Below are 17,435 nucleotides of genomic sequence, written 5' to 3' on the forward strand. Positions count from 1 at the left end.
TTTTCCCCACTGAGAATGATATTTGCTGTGGGCTTTTCATAGATGGCTTTAAAGATGCTGAGGAATGTTCCTTCTATCCCTACACTTTGAAGGGTTTTGATAGGGAATGGATGCTGTATTTTGTCAAATGCTTTCTCTGCATCTATTGAGATGATCATATGCTTGTTGTTTTTAGTCTTGTTGATATGATCTATCATGTTGATTGCTTTACGAGTGTTAAACCAGCCTTGCATCCTGGGGATAAATCCCACTTGGTCATGGTGAATAATCTTCTTCATGTACTGTTGGATCGTATTGACTGGTATCTTGTTGACAAGTTTTGCATCTGTGTTCATCAGGGGTATTAGTCTATAATTCTCCTTTTTGGTGGGGTCTTTGTCTGGTTTTGGAATTAAGGTGATGCTGGCCTCATTAAATGAGTTTGGAAGTATTCCATTCCTATCTGTCTTTTGGAACAGCTTTAGTAGAACAGGTATTGTTTCCTCTTTAAACTTTTGATAGAATTCCCCTGGGAAGCCATCTGGCCCTGGACTTTTGTGTCTTGGGAGGTTTTTGATGACTGCTTCTATTTCCTTCCTGGTTTTAGGCCTGTTCAGGTTTTCTATTTCTTCCTGTTCCAGTTTTGGTAGTTTGTGGTTTTCCAGAAATGCATCCATTTCTTCTAGATTGCCTAATTTATTGGCGTATAGCTGCCCATAATATGTTTTTAAAATTGTTTGTATTTCATTGGTATTAGTTGTGATCTCTCCCTTTTCATTCATGATTTTATTTAGAGTCTTTTCTCTTTTGTTTTTATAAGGCTGGCTAATGGTTTATCTATCTGATGAATTCTTTCAAAGAACCAAGTCCTGATTTTGTTTATCTGTTCTACGGTGCTTCTGGTATCTATTTCATTGTGTTCTGCTCGAATCATTATTAACCCTCTTCTTCTGCTTGGTTTAGGTTTTATTTGATGTTCTTTCTCCATTTCCTTTAGGTGCAAGGTTAGCTTGTGTATTTGAGTTGTTTCTAATTTTTTGAGGGATGCTTGTATTGCGATGTATTTCCCTCTTAGGCTCCTTTTCTTGTATCTCAAAAAATTTGAATGGTTGTATCTTCATTCTCATTAGTTTCCATGAAACTTTTCAATTCTTCTCTAATTTCCTGGTTGACCCTTTAGTCTTAAACAGGATGCTCTTTATCCTCCATGTGTTTGAGTTTCTTCCAAATTTCTTCTTGTGCATGAGTTCAAGTTTCAAAGCATTATGGTCTGAAAATATGCAGGGGACAATTCCAATCTTTTGGTATCGTTAAGACCTGATTTGTGACCCAGTTTGTGGTCTGTTCTGGAGAAAGTTCCATGTGCACCTAAGAAGATTGTGTATTCAGTTGCATTTGGGTGTAAAGTTCTGTAGCTATCTTGAAATCCATCTGGTCCAGTATATCATTTAAAGCTCTTGTTTCTTTGGAGATGTTGCACTTAGAAAGTCTGTCTTTTGCAGAAAGTGCTGTGTTCAAGTCTCTCAGTATTAGTATATTATTATCTATGTATGTCTTAACTTTGGTTATTAATTGATTGATATACTTGGCAGCTCCCACATTAGGGGCATAAATATTCATGATAGTTAGGTCCTCTTTTTATAAAAAAAGATTTTATTTATTTATTCATGAGAGACACAGGGAGAGAGAGAGGCAGAGACACAAGCACAGGAGGAAGCAGGATCCATGCAGGGAGCCTGATGTGGGACTCGATCCGGGTCTCCAGGATCATGCCCTGGGCTGAAGGCAGTGCTAAACTGCTGAGCCTCCTGGGCTGCCCAATTGTTAGGTCCTCTTGTTGGATAATCCTTTAAGTATGATATAGTGTCCTCTTCATCTCTTACTGCAGTCTTTGGGATAAACTTTAATTTATCTGATTTGAAGATTGCTACCCCTGTTTTTTTTTTTTTTTTTTTTTTGAGGATGATTTGAATGGTAAATGGTACTCCAACCTATCATTTTCAGGCTGGAGGTGTCCTTAGGTCTCAAATGAGTCTCTTGTAGACAGCAAAGAGATGGGTCTTGCTTTTTTTATCCAGTCTGAAACCCTGGGACTTTTGGTGGGATCATTAAGCCCACTCACATTCAGAGTTACTATTGAAAGCTATGAATTTAGTGTTATCATAATACCTATTCAGTCCCTGTTTTTGTGGCTTAATTCTTTGGACTTCCTCTTTGTTTTACAGAGTCCCCCTTAATATTTCTTGCAGAGCTGGTTTGGTGGTCACATAGTCTTTCAGTTTCTGTGTATCTTGGAAGATCTTTATCTCTCCTTCTATTCTGAATGAGAGCCTTGCTGGATAATATATTCTTGGCTGCATGTTCTTCTCATTTAGGACCCTGAATATACCCGCCTGCCTTTTCTGGTCTGCCAGTTCTCTGTGGAGAGGTCTGCTGTTAATCTAATATTTCTCCCCATATAAGTTAGGGATCTCTTGTCTTGTCTCTTGCTGCTTTAAGGATTTTCTGTTTATCTTTGTAATTTGCAAGTTTCACTATTAAATGTCGAGGTGTTAAACGGTTTTTATTGATTTTAGGGGAGATCTCTCTATCTCCTGGATCTGAATGCCAGTTTCCCTCCCCAAATTAGAGTTCTCAGCTATGATTTTATTTGTTCAAATATTCTTTCTGGTTCTCTGTACCTTTCAGCGCCCTCTGGAACCCCAATTAAACATAGGTTTTTCCTTCTAAGGCTGTCATTTATTTCCCTTAACCTTTCCTCGTGGTCTTTTAGTTGTTTTTCTCTTTTTTCCTCAGCTTCCTTCCTTGCCATCAACTTGTCTTCTATGTCACTCACTCTTTCTTCTATCTCTTTAACCCTCATCAATAGGACCTCCAGTTTGGATTGCATCTCATTTAACTGATTTTTAATTTTGGCCTGATTAGATCTAAATTCTGCAGTCATGAAGTCTCTTGAATCCTTTATGCTTTTTTCCAAAGCCACCTGTAGCCTTATAATTGTGCTTCTCAATTGGCTTTCTGACATCAAATTGTAATCCAAATTCTGTAACCCTGTTGCAGTGAGTACTGTTTCTGATTCTTCTGTGGTGAGTTCTTCTTTCTAGTCATTTTGTTCAGTGCAGAGTGCTAAAAATGCGTTTAGTGGAAAAAGGAAGAAAAAAAAAGAAACAACAAAGCAAAACCAAAAAACAAGGAGGGGCATCCTCTAGTTCTATACTGTAAATCCCTCGAATTCTTCTGGAGCTTTCCAGCACTGCTTGGTCAGGAACTTGCTCTTCCCCTGTCCTTCCTGCTGGTCTTCTGGGGGAGGGGCTGCTGTGCTGGTTCTCAGGGGTGTGCACCTGGGGGAGATGCCCCACCCCCTGCCGGGTCCCCGGCTCAGTGGGAGCTGTTTGTCCTGTGAGGCCCCTCTTCCCTGGCGGCCCCACCCCTCTGAGGCACAGGGTGACACCAGGAGGAAAGCCCTGGCGGCGACCAGCCCTCCAGCCCCGGAGTCAGCTCCCACGGTAACTGCCGCAGTCTCCAGGTCCGCGCTGGCTGGATGCTCGGGGGCGGGCGCTGACCTGCACCGCTTGGGAGGGCTCCGCGGCAGGAGCGTCCTCGCTGTCCTGGGTGCCCCCCGCCTCCGCCTGTCCCGGGGGCAGTGCAGGGTCCTGGGCTGTGTCCCCCGCGCCCTGGGATCCGGGGCCTGCGCTGCTGGAATCGCGCTCCCGGGCCGCGGCTCCCGAAGGCAGCAGGTGCAGCCCCCTCACCTGGAGCCGCCCCCCCCCCCCCCGCCCCGCCCGGCTTCCCCCCTGAGGCCCCGCCTGGCGTGCGCTCCAGCCCTTTACGGAGCTCTGCCGGCGGCGTGCAGCGCGCTCTCCCCGGGCGCACCTCCTCTGTCGGTGACCCCGGGAACCTGGAGGCTCCACGGCCCTCCTGCGGTTCTGCTCGAGTTCCCTGCTGAGCTCCTTTCTGTCCGGGAAGAATCCGGTGCAGATTTTTAAAGTTTCTGCTCCTCCGGGGCGGGGCTTTCCTGTCCTGGAAGCTCCCCCCGCCCGCCCGGCCTTAGCCTGGCTCCTCGCGGGGCCCCTCCCCCACTGGATTATTATTATTATTATTATTTTTTTTCTGCCTTCCTACCTTGTTAGAAGCGCAAACTCTTCTCTGTAGCATTCCAGCTGTTCTCTCTTTAAATCTCAGGTCGAATTCGTAGGCCTTCAGGATGGTTTGAAAATTATCTAGGTAAGTTGGTGGGGCCAGGTGACTTGGGGACCCTACTCCTCTGTCATCTTGCTCCGCCCCTCCCTCAAGCAAATTTTAAAAGAAAAGTGGAATTAGGGTTTCCGGAGCTTTAGGAGTCCACCTTCACTGTAGGTAACAATCAGGTTCTGATGAGGGTGACATGTGATGCCAAGCACATCCTTCCTGTGAACTGTCACAGTTTGCCAGTTTGCCAGTGCCAGTTTGCACCAGTTTGCCAGTGACTGTGCTAAAAGAGGACAGCACAGAGTCCTCCCCTGCACAGTAGATCCATTTGCCACGGGGAGAGAGTGCAGCAAACAAAATCCTCACTTTCTCTCTTACCAGTTACCAGACCTGAAGCTTCTGTCAATCTGTCCCTGCCTTTATTTGATCTATTGCACACCACAAAGTGCTCTGGGTTCTTTTTTTTTCTTTTTTTTTTTTTAATTTTTTATTTATTTATGATAGTCACAGAGAGAGAGAGAGAGAGAGAGGCAGAGACACAGGCAGAGGGAGAAGCAGGCTCCATGCACCGGGAGCCCGATGTGGGATTCGATCCCGGGTCTCCAGGATCGTGCCCTGGGCCAAAGGCAGGCGCTAAACCGCTGCGCCACCCAGGGATCCCAGTGCTCTGGGTTCTTAAGAGGCAGGATCACACTGTTGACAGTGATATCTGCCCCTGCAGTGCTGCCCAGGGATTTAAAGGTATTTGAGCACTGTGAGGTCTTCATGTTCCAGATTTTCACCGTGCCAGCAGAGGATGTGCTAATAATATAATGTCCATCTTTTTATAAAAGTTGCTTCACTATGAAGGAGGAATGGTCATGACATCCTTCAGGGTTTTCCCAGATTGTAATCCATGAATTCTAATTGTCTGATCAAAAGAGGAGCTAAGGATCTGATTGCTATCCTTAGAAAAGCTGAGACAGGTGACACCTTTACTGTGTGCTCTTTCAAACACCATTCACTCTAAATCTTCCATACTTGGATTTGTCCACCTTGGGCCCCTGTTGCTAGCATTTCTGTATTGCTGCTGAAGCATATGTGGAGACAGCATCATCCATCATCATAAAGTCATTGTGGGCCTGCTGCTTAAGATCCTTCCTAATTTTTTCCAGTTACACAGTTCCAGGCTTCAGTGAATCCAACAACAGCCTCAGTGACCAAATACTGACCACCTGGAGAAAATCAAACATATTCCACATGTGATTTCTGACCAAACTTAATATGCGTGCTCAGATGTGTAGGAAACTTTTCTTTTTCCACATCTTTGATAACTGCTTTTCCTCAGAACAGATCTATGGTCACACCAGGAAGGAACAACCCCTGTGCTGCTGCCACTTCAGTGCCTATCCCAGCAATGTCAATGCCATGAGATGAGATGGAGGCACCACTCTGACTTCCCCAGCTAAGGCCTGCACAATCACTGCTTGTTACTACTTCTATTTGGGTATTCCTCACCAGGATTAAAATAAGACCTGGCGAAGAGGCTCTCCAAATGAACATACCCCTCTGGCTGTAGTTTGTTTGTTTTTAACATGATCATGGGGTCAGTCTGTCTCAGGAGTGACCTGGCAGCCCCCCGTTCATGCAGCTCTATCAGTTCCAGAACAACCCATTCATAGAGATCAATGAGGATTTTGTCTGGCAGTTTCAGAGACTGTAGAGCTTGAAAACAGTATCCAATGGCCACTATCAATGTCAGCCACTTTCCGTGCTGTCCATGGTATTCAGAAACACAGTAGTGTCTTCCTGTAAGGTAGCTAATACCTAATGTAAACTGTTCTCCTTCAAATATTGCATGATAAGATGGATCACATCTGAGGACTTGATTTCCATCCACATAATATTATCATCATGGGTGCAGAACTTACTCCAGTCTACAAGATCACAATGTTTGGATGGTCCTCTGGTGTTCTAATGTTCAGTCCAGTTTGAAAACCACTAAACTAGAGTGGGCTTAGACTTTTATGTACATAGGGTCACCTTACATTTCACTGGGTCTGCGATGGGGCCCGACATTCTCCATTTCTGACAAGTTCTCAGGTTTTGCTACTGGCCTAAGGTCCACACATTGAAAAACAAGGTCTACTAAGTAATCATGCAATGTTTTCCACCTTATGTGTTCTCAGGGTGCCATGTTTTATTTGCTTTAAAGAGTTTCTTCCCTGCTACCTGCCCCAGTAGGGGGCTGTGATTGGTCATCAGGCCCTAGCTTCCTCCAATGTGGTCTTCAAGCTAAAGTTATGTCCCACATATCTTGTCCTCTTTTGGTCTCCAACTTAGGTATCAGGCCTCTCCAGCACTCAGAAACGCTGACCAGAGAGGTAAGCTTATACTTGACAGCCCAACAAGAGTGCCAGAGCTGGAATGTCCTGTTATTGTTGCTACAGAAAGTCAGTTCCTTTTTCTTTTAGATGCTATAGCTGTGAAGGCTGTCATAGAATTTTCTCGTGCAGGGACTTTACTCTTTTCTCTGGTCCTGGATAATAACCCAAGTGAGCTCTTTCTGCCTTGGACAAAGGGAAGAATTGGGCTCTGCTATTCAGGGAAATAAAGCTGGAACCCAGTCTTCTTACTACATTCTGAATGCCCCCACCTCTGTCTACAGACCCAACTTTTGAATAATCCGTTCACTGTAACTGCTCATGGCTAAAGTCAGGACACAGGCCCCTTGCCAGCCGGGGCCTGTGTGGAGTGAGGCTCAGACCAGAACTTCCTTCACACTCTCTCCATTACAAGGGGCATCTGCTCCCAAACTCGGAAGTGCATTGCACCCAGAACAGGGGAAGCTGCTCTCATATCTCAGTCTGGTGGGCTTTCACCCACCTGTACTTCTGTACTACATAAGCAAAGACTCTGGAAGCACACAGTTTTAATCCTGCTCTGTTTTCACCCTAGAAAAGATGTAAACTCAATCCCACTAGCACCCTGCATCTGTGTCACTGGAGGCTGCTTAGTGACTCCAGGTGGGAGGTGAAAATCAATTGTAACCTGCCCATTTACTTTCAGGGTTCCAGTTCATGCTAACAAGTGCTAATGGAGAATAAGGGAGAGAACCTAATTCTTATCGATTACCTGTGTACTAGCTGAGATAGATTTTAGCCTCGTTGAAATTTATTAGGGTAGGGAGGTTTAGAATTACACAGGGATTTCTGTGGGCAGTGTTTAACTGTCTGTGCTAACAAGGAAATGACTAGGCACCTAAAATTATGGAGAGGACTCTAAGGAATGGCCTCTAGGAATTCAGCAACCTGGCTGTTGTTGCCCTTGATGTCAGAGCCATGGGTAGGAGTAGACTGAAGTGGTCTGGGTTTGTATACCAAAGAGAAAAAGAGACCAGATGAATGAAATTTGGCCAAAAGCAGCTCTGAACAGTAGCTGTCAGATGTCAAGTATGACATCTAAGGGAGCTTATACAAGAGTCAGGACAGACCCAGGGTAAGTGAGGCAGGACATGACCCTACAGTGGCACTTGGGGGGTTCCTTGGGGTCAGGGAGTGGGATAAGGATGACTCTCCTATAAGAGTGCAGGGGTCTGGTAAGGTGGTTGGTTTCAGAACTGACAAGAACAGTGTGAGCTGATACCCACTGTCCCATCTTTATAGCAAATATTGTGGTGTATTTGGTGACCAAGACTAACTCTGGTTCCCTAACCTCCTAGCTGTATGGTCATGGTGAATTTCTTTAACTTCTCTGACCTGAAGATTCTCATCTGAAGCAGGGGGTGTTAGGGGAGTATTTAATAAGTTAAAAAATATCTAAAGGGTGTGGCACAGGGTCTGGCATTGTTTAATAAATTGCTTAATAAATATTAGTTGTTATTTTGATTGTGGTTTTTTTGGTTATTTAAAACCAAATAAAATAAAACCTTAAACCTCCAAGCTTCCCAGTGGAAGGAGGCTTTCCCATCAGCAAAGGATAGCTGAAAGACAGGTGCCACTCTGCCCTCCACATTTCTTGCCCTTGAGCTCACCTCCATCACTTTGGCCCCTGGTAGGAGTTAAGTAGGGATATTGCTTGTTCCCATTACACTGAGCCCAAGGGAATCCAAAAGCTCCCTGATTCCTCTTGTCAGAGATAGTAGTAACCTGTGAAAGCAAAAACAAAGGGGAGATTAGGAGAAAAATCAAGAAATAAAAATAAAATTTCTTAAAAGTACAATTTTCTTTCTGGAACTCCTAAGTCCCACTATTCTGAGTGAGCTATCAGGAAAAGAGAGACATCTTCCTGCTGAGTTTCCTTATTCCTGACCTGTCTCCCCTCTCTAACACTTATCTTTCCAAAGTTCCCTTCCATCTTCCACCCACCTAGGGTTTTCCCCCACATTCCCACTTCTAGTCTGGGCCATTTCTCTATGTAAGTGATCCATATTGATCCCACTGTCTGCCACAGAAACTGTATCTTATTCTAACGCAACTCCAAATCCATAGTGGTCACGTAGTCAGGATTGTACATAGGCAATAACCAGCTTGTTTTCTCATAGAAGCCAGTTGGCTTTCTTTAGATAATTTGCTACACTATTTGCCAAGGGAATAGCAGTTGTAAATTTATATTTTTCATTGACATTTACAAGTTCAGACCCTAGGGACGAGAAATGAATTTATCCTTACAAAAATATGTCCCCATTTCCATCCATTTTTAGGTTACAGTACAGATCCCTGTACTAGGGGGTGCCCTGGCCACTGCTGCCTGTGATACATGCAGCTGTGTAGGTGACAGACTTTGTCACCAGGTGAAATTCTGGTTGAAAAAAATCTGAAGTCCTACTTGTTTATGTTATGCTCATTCATATTCAATTTAATAGCTGTAGAACATCTACCAGTGTCATGTGTTGTGCAAGGGCATGAGTACACAAGATCTAGTAGAAATGGGTCATCTATGGTTGCTCCACATCTTTTGCATGTTGCCTGCACTTTTGATAGTCTATATCTCACTCTATGCAGATCTTTCTGTAATAATATGGAATCTAAACTATGTTTTCCAGACTTGCTGCAACCTTCTTTCTGACTTTCCTGGGAATAGTTGGAGGATTTGCTCTTCCCACAAATGGAATAGTTCTCTTCTGGGGTGCTGAAATGAAGACTCAGAGATGTACTCTGAGAACTCCATTGGGATGACCCTTGAGCTCTTTAGCTTTTGACACCTGAAATCTAATTGCCCTGAGGCTTTATGATTCCTCCACCAAGATCCTGCTTCTACCACTTCTATGCATTTTAAAGTTATCTTATTTTCCATTGTTCTGTTGAATCCTTTACTTGTTCAGAAGATGCTTCTTCTGTTTAACTTTTGGTTCCTGGTATTCTCCTTGAAAGATCGTACATTCTTTCTGGTTTTCTAGGTTAAAACCTCCTTATTAACTCACACACCTCATGCTATAGAGCATAGAGAACCCATTAGCATTCTCCCACCATCCAGTGCTACTTAGAAACATTATTCTTCTCTTGGAAACTTATTCTTTGAAGGTCGAAACCTACCTCTTATCGCCATCCCCTCTTCTTGTTTCCACAATCAGCACAACTTTCTGTAACTTCTCCTCAGTGAATACTGACAATTTTTTTTAAAGATTTTATTTATTTATTTGAGAGAGAGAGAGAGAGCATGAGAGCATGAGAGCAAGCAGAAGCAGAGAGGAGCAGAGAGTGAGGGAGAAGCAGACTCACTGTTGAGCAGAGAACCCAATGCTGGGCTCAATCCCAGAACCCCTAGATCACCACCCTAACTAAAGGCAGACACTCAACTGACTGAGCCACCCAGGTACCCCTCATTGCAAACTTATGCAGGGGACTCTCCATCTTTCTTTAGTACTCCAAATTATGCCTTCCTTTTTTTTTTAATTTTCTTTTTTTTAATTTTTATTTATTCATGATAGGCACACAGTGAGAGAGAGAGAGGCAGAGACACAGGCAGAGGGAGAAGCAGGCTCCATGCACCGGGAGCCCGACGTGGGACTCGATCCCGGATCTCCAGGATCGCGCCCTGGGCCAAAGGCAGGCGCCAAACCGCTGCGCCACCCAGGGATCCCTATGCCTTCCTTTTAACTTTCATATTATTCAATTGTTGCTTCCTACCCCCACAAATACATTTTGGATTTTTAATGGCCCAGACCTTTGGCACAGCTTCTTAACTTAGGTCTCTACACTGAAACAGTGCGTGACCAAATTGTTTTTCCAAATGTCAACCTTTCCTGCCGTCTGTCTGGGAACTATCATTCTACCTAGCGATTGCAAACACTGAATGAAAATAATGTCTCTATAATAATTAACTTCCACATTATATTTGAAGGTATAAATAATATTTTTCTTTCAGGAAAAACACAGGCTTCCTTTTAAGCCCCAGAAAAACTCATTCTTTAAGGCTCATTGCCAACATTTATGTATCATAATTTTGCTTCCTGTTTTATGTACTAGTTTGATAGTCTGTAGAGTAGAAAAACACAACAGAACCCAATATGCTTTTTCTCACTTTGCTTATTTCATCTAGGATAAGAAAATATTAAAGATAATTAATGTACACTGAAAGGTGATGCCCTGTACCTCTAAATTAAAACAAAAAATACATGTATCTATTCACTTTAGAGAGAAAGAGAGGGTGAGAGGTGGGGAGGGGCAGATGGAGAGAGAGGGAATCTCAAGTGGACTCATTGTTGAGCACAGAGTTGACATGGCGCTCCATCTCAGGACTCTGAAATCATGACCTGAACTGCAATCAACAACTGGACACTTATCTGATTGAGTGAGCCACTGAGGTGCCCCATACCTGCAAATTTTGAAAGCAACTTGAAGTATGTTTCCATAACCCAGATATTCATACTTACTGAAAGATTTCCTCTGAAGTGTGAGTGTGTAATTTATTATTTTTAATTAATTTATTTATTAAATAAAATATATTTAATTAATTTATTAAAATATATTTAATTTATTTTATATGTTTTATATTATATATTAAAACATATATTTATATAAGATATACTCTGCAGAGGAAATCACATTTAAAAGTTATTTTATTTTATTTTATTTAAATTCAATTAATTAATGTGTAGTTAGCTTTAGAGGTAGAGTTCAGTGATTCATCATTTGTGATGGAACTAGAGGGAAATTACATTTTGAAGAGACTCATTCTTTTGCTGCCCTAGAAGAACAGAGTTCAAATTCCAACAAAGAACCCTAGTAAAGGAAGTGGACCTCCCTGAGTAATTTGTATTCTCTATTCTCAATGTATTTATTTATTTATTTATTTATTTATTTATTTATTTATTTATTCTCAACGCCTTTAGATAAGATGTTGCTTTGGGCTCATGCAGCTTTAGTTTCACTCAGTCCCACTCTACCACCTGCCTCCTTGTGGGTAGCACTCACAGAAAGATGGTGGCTTTGGTGCTGGGAAGTTCCACCGGGAGAGAAATGGGTTCATGTGACAGCTCTGCCATTTTTTTTTTTTTTTTTTTTTTTAGCTCTGCCATTTATTTATCTGTCCCTAGGCAGGTGTTCAGCCTCTGTAAGTGATGAGCCTATTAAGGTTCTGCTCTTCCAAAGTGCTGCAAGGGACAGTTTTCTGTCTCTTTGGCATTCTGTACTCTATGCAAACAGTCCCAATTTAGCCAAGCTTCTGGTCCTGTTCAGCTGTGTCCTTTGTTTTAGCCTGCACAACAGGTCTGGTTGGTGAAGGTGCCCTTCGATAAGTGAAGTCTTAGAAATGGAGGCTGTTGGGCCAGTGTAGAATTTGTGTAGGTCCCTCTTCCTTGGGCTGGCTGACTTCAAGGGGAACAGACAAAATCAAATGCAAAGTAATGCAGTTCAGTAAATAATTGGAAGTAGAACACATTAACTCTACCAACTAAAGTTAGAGTTTGGGGCCTTCTGTGGGTTTCAGGTTGGTGTTAATATCCCCTGCCTCTTCAAAGTGTCACTGCTTAAGGCAGATTTCTAAGTTAAAATGGGCACATTGTTACCAGAATCTCAGAAAGTCATACTATATGACATTCAACATAAGTGTTACTTTGTTTTTATTGAAACGTCAAGTGTCAAAAAATACATCCAGTATTAACATATGGCAAAATTGGCTGCAGAAGCAACTGGATCCTTAATATTTCCTCCTGTAGACTGTTTTTTTTTTTTCAGTAAGTTTACTCTTGTGGAAGAAAACATTATCACCATCCACATTTTGATTTACTGTCAATAAGATGACAGCCTAAGACTTACAAATAATTATAATCTTATCTCTATCACTTTATCTTTTTGCATTACTGAAAAAAATAAGGAAATGCAAGTTCATGCACATATATATTGGAATGTTTATATGTTTGTAGTTATATATTATACATTTCTTTGGTTTCTGATTGAGATTATGTGTGCAATTTTTATAGCAAATTATATATAACAAGAGTGATTTTTCATATAGTAGAAAATTGGTAGAAGACTGAAAATTAAGATTAGTTACAGCCAAGGTGGCCAATAGAATTAAAAGGAAACTTGCAACTTCTATTTGCCAAATGGGAATTGACCATGCAATCTTAACTTCTCTGTAAATGAAACAAAAATATACTAAGAAGAAATAGCATCTGAACTAAGGGCATTTGTGAGCAGATGCAGTAGTATCTGTCTCAGGATTCTATTTTGATAGAGCAGATTTTAAAATGTGAGGAGCCAACCTGTAAGAAGCTATAGTATTTTCAAAGGTTTGAGCTGAAGAGTCAAGTCAAAATTTTTTTTTCTTTTCAGCTAAATTGTAGTTGCAGGCCTTTCTTGCATTTACTGGAGGTTAATAAGTCCTGATCATTTTGTTTGGGGAGTTTTACAAACTCTTGCTGGAAAATGGAACATGGAACCAGAAGCATGAGGCTAGGGAAAGTGGAGGGGGTAGGCTGATACTTTTAAGACTCAAATAATTTCCTTCTTGAATCGGATAGATAGATAGATAGATAGATAGATAGATAGATAGATAGAGATCTATATATTTATCTATTTATATATCTATAAATTCATCCTTTGATTAATAGTTATATATAAATACAATATTTAGTAATGAAATTTAATCATACATATTTGTCTATAATTATAAATGTTCTATTTTAATAATATTCATATTTATTCAAATATTTCATCTTAGGGTTATTTCTCCAATGGTTTTAATCAAGTCTATTTATTTTCAGTAGTAGTGAATTTAGAGTTTTATGCCAAAAAGAGCTAGCCACTTGGGAGGCGCTTTCAAAGCGCTTCTACCCTGAAGGACAATTGGGAAGGGCTGTGAGAGTATAAGCAATTCCAAGAGTCTCTGCAAACCACAGCCTGTCTTTGCAAGAATCATTCCTGGCCCCGCCATGCAGTGACTGTGGAGCTCCACGCTTTCCTGAGAGGCAGCCTCTGGTCCCAACAATGACAGAATCACAGATGCCTCAGAAGCCTTGCAATCATGTGTTTACTAATGCGGAAGCAGCAAACTTTAGATTCCTGTTCTTCTGCTAAGGAAAAGTCTCAACTCAAGAGAAGCCACCAAAGTCTGGCTCAATCTAAAATAGTTATCTTCTCTGAACTTTGAGCTTTCATTTGTGAACACAACCTGATCATGGGTATATCATAAACAAACAGTGTCATTTTAATAATCAATCCAGCCACCTGTCTTGTGGCTTGTATCTTGCCAGCCACTTCTCCTTGTAACTTTGGGTTAGGCTAACAGTGGGAGTTAATAGGACTCACCTTCATAAAAGAGCTATTGAAGCTAAGACACCAGCCCCAGACCACATAGGGGGTCTAAGCAGCAGACTTCTGATTCTCTTTGAAATACTTTATAATCTCTGGTGCTTTGTTTTGTTTTCTTATTGCAGGAATATGTCCTTACTTGCAAATAAAAGTGTGTGTGATGAACATTACAGAACACAAATATATCAATGGAGCTTACAGTGTGCCAGGCAGTATTTTTCAAGTGTTTCACTCATTTTATTAATACAGAAAGTGGGGCTGGTGAAGAAACTTGCCAACTGCTAGCAAATATTTTAATCATGATTTGAATGGTAGCCTTGCTCTGGTATCCTTGATCTTAAACACAGTGCTCTATAGAAAAGAAGAAAAACACATCATTTTTTAAATTTAAGTAACATAAACTGAGCTAATTTTTGAAGCTGGCCATTTTGTAAGGTTTGGCACTAAAACTTTCTAAAGGTTCTCTTCATTTTGTGCCCCTTAAAAAATTAATCAGAACAAGACCAGAAAGGGGGAAATATGAAGGATAAAATTACAAAATATCCATTGTGTGCATTAATACATGCACCCCCCCCCCCAGTGGATATATCTGTGCATGATGCCCACGTGACAAATAGAAAGCATTTTATTTGAAAGGGAGTGCTCTGAGTGTGATGGATCAGCTCCTTTTTGTCAATAACCTTGCCTTCAACATCAAGATTGATGGATATGCTCTGACCTTCTTTTCACTCCACCTCTACCCAAAATGAGTGAGTGACCTATAGAATAGTTCATCTAAGGTTGTACATTCAAAGAGCAAACACTTTCACTCAAGATTCAACCAAAGTCCACTTCCTGTCACTCACTCTGCTTCAGGCAAAGAATTATATATTTAGCATCTTCACTGATGACTTTTTTTTTCTCTAAAACAATTTTTTTTTTCTCTTTAGAAAAAAGTCTTTTGGAATCCTAGAAGGTAAAACGAGCCTGTTGATATGTAAATTGTAATTTATACTACAAGTTTTACAGAGATGACAGTGTTAATGAAAATATTTGAGGCCAATGAATCCTAATGCCTGGGCCCCATGTAGGAAACTGATTTAATGCCCTCTGGAGAGGTAACTGGGCCTCTAGGTTCTTAAAAGAGTTCCCAGGAAATTTTAATGTGCAACCATGGTATGAAACTTCAGATTAAATAAGCAGAATTTTCCTTTATAAAACCAGAATTCTAGACAAAAGAAAAGAAAATACACACACATACAGTTCCTGGATTCCAATTTGCTCTTAACTGCATTATCACAATCTTCCACTCTAAAACCATTTTTCTTGGGACATCTGGGTCGCTTAGTGGTTGAGCATCTGCCTTCAGCTCAGGTCATGATTCCCGGGTCCTGAGATGGGGCTCCCTGCAGGGAGCCTGCTTCTCCCTCTGCCTGTGTCTCTGCCTCTTTCTGGGTGTCTCTCATGAATAAATAAATAAATAAAATCTTTGAAAAGAACCTAATTTCTCTTTTGATTTCATCTTTGATCCACTGGTTGTTTAGTAGTATGTTATTTAATCTCCACATATTTATGAATTTTCCAGCTTTCCTTCTTGTCAGCTTCATGTCCTTATGGTCAGAAAAGACACTTGGTATGATTTCAGTCTTCTTAAATTTGCTAAGACATTTCAATGAATTAACATATGAGTATCCTGGAAAATGTTCCCCCTGCACTTGAGAAGAATAAATACAGGCACATCTAGGAGGTGTTGAGGGGTTGGTTCCAGATCACGACAATGAAGCAAATATTGCCATAAAGCAAGTCAAGTGAATTTTTTTATTTTTCCAGTGCATATAAAAGTTGCTACTATATTGTAGTCTATTAAGTGTGCAGTAGTATTATGTCTAAAAAACAATGTACATACTTTAATCTTAAAAATGTTATTGTTGGGACCCCTGAGTGGCTCAGCAGTTGAGTGTCTGCCTTCCGCTCAGGGTGTGATCCCAGAGTTCTGGGATCGAATCCCACATCAGGCTCCCTGCAGGGAGCCTGCTTCTCCCTCTGCCTATGCTGACTTCTCTCTGTTTCTCTTATGAGTAAACAAATAAAAATATTTTAAAAAATTAAAAAAACATTATTGCTGAAGAGTTTCCATGTGCATGGAATATTTTTTCTCACCTTTTTCTTTGAGCCTATGTATGTTCTTGAAGTTGAAGTGAGTCTCTTGTGGGCATAATATAGGTAAGTCTTATTTTTTAAATTCATTCTACTATTCTTTATCTTGTGATTAGAGAATTAATCCATTTATACTTGATGTGATTACTGATAAGTAAAGTCATTACTGATAGTCTCAAGACTATCATTATCTTGTTAATTTTTTTTGTAAGGCTTTTTATGTTCTTTTATTTCTCTTTGGCCATCATCCTTTCTGAATTGATGCTTTTCTGTAGTCATATACTTTGATTACCTTCTCTTTATCTTGTATGTATTTACTGTAGGTTTGTGTTTTGTGGTTAGCATGAGGCTTACTTACCTGACACATCTTGCTAATGTAACAGTCTATTTTAAGCTAGCAACTTAACTTTGATTGCATGACAAAATTCTTCACTCTTATCCACCTGCCCCCATCTTATGTTTTTGATGTTACACTTTGCACCTTTTTATCTTGTACACTGTTTAACAAGCTATTGCATAGCTATTTTAATACTTATTTTCTTTAACCTTTATATTAGAATTAAGTGGTTAATTATCCTCTACAGTATGGTATTAAAGTGTGCTAAATCTGACTTTATGCTAAGCTTTATCAGATTGCTGTATATTTTAATGTTACTAATTAGCATCCTTTCCTTTCAGCTTGAAAAACTCTTTCTTGTAACATAGGACCAGTGGTTGATGAACTCCTTCAGCTTCTGTTTGTTTGCTTGTTTCAACTTGCCTTCACTTATGAAAGACAACTTTGCTGGATAAAGTATTCATGTTTGATAGTTTATCCTTTCAATGCATTGTATGTATAATCCCACTTTTCTGCTGAAAGATCTGTTTATCACCTTATGTAGGTTCCCTTGGAGGAGAGAATATGTTTTTCTTCTTTTGCTTTAAAATTTATTTTTGTCTTTGATTTTAGATAGTTTTATTATAATACTCATTGTAGAAGGTCATTTTGGATTGAAATTATGGGGAGATCTATTAGCTTATTAAACTTGGATGGCCAAATCTCTCTTTAGGATTGGGAAGTTCTTGACCAGTATTTCTTTATGTAAGCATTATCTTTAGCCCCTTTTTCTTTTGGGACTCTAGTGATGTGTCAGTTTTTTCTTTTATTTCTCTATGTGTGCCATAGGCTTTCTTCATTCTTTTTCATTCTTGTTTTCTGTTTGTTTCTCTGACTAGATAACTACAAGTGATCTCTCTTCCAGCTCACTGATTCTTTCTTCTATTTGGTGGAGTCAGTTGTTAAAGCTCTATTGCATTCTTCAGTTTAGTCATTGTATTCTTCAGATTCAAAATTCTGTTTGGTTCTTTTTTATTTTCTATGCTTTTGTTGAACTTCTCATTTTATTATATTGTTTTTCT

The 17,435-nt window shown here is 40.5% G+C and overlaps 1 pseudogene; it reads right to left on the minus strand.

Moving 5' to 3' along the window:
• Window positions 1-4,295: 4,295 nt before the first annotated feature.
• LOC100688158 lies at window positions 4,296-6,048 on the minus strand (annotated as a pseudogene).
• Between the last annotated feature and the right edge of the window lie 11,387 nt (window positions 6,049-17,435).

The sequence above is a fragment of the Canis lupus genome, chromosome 10 (genome assembly GCF_011100685.1).
Source record: "Canis lupus familiaris isolate Mischka breed German Shepherd chromosome 10, alternate assembly UU_Cfam_GSD_1.0, whole genome shotgun sequence".
Taxonomy (NCBI): domain Eukaryota; kingdom Metazoa; phylum Chordata; class Mammalia; order Carnivora; family Canidae; genus Canis; species Canis lupus.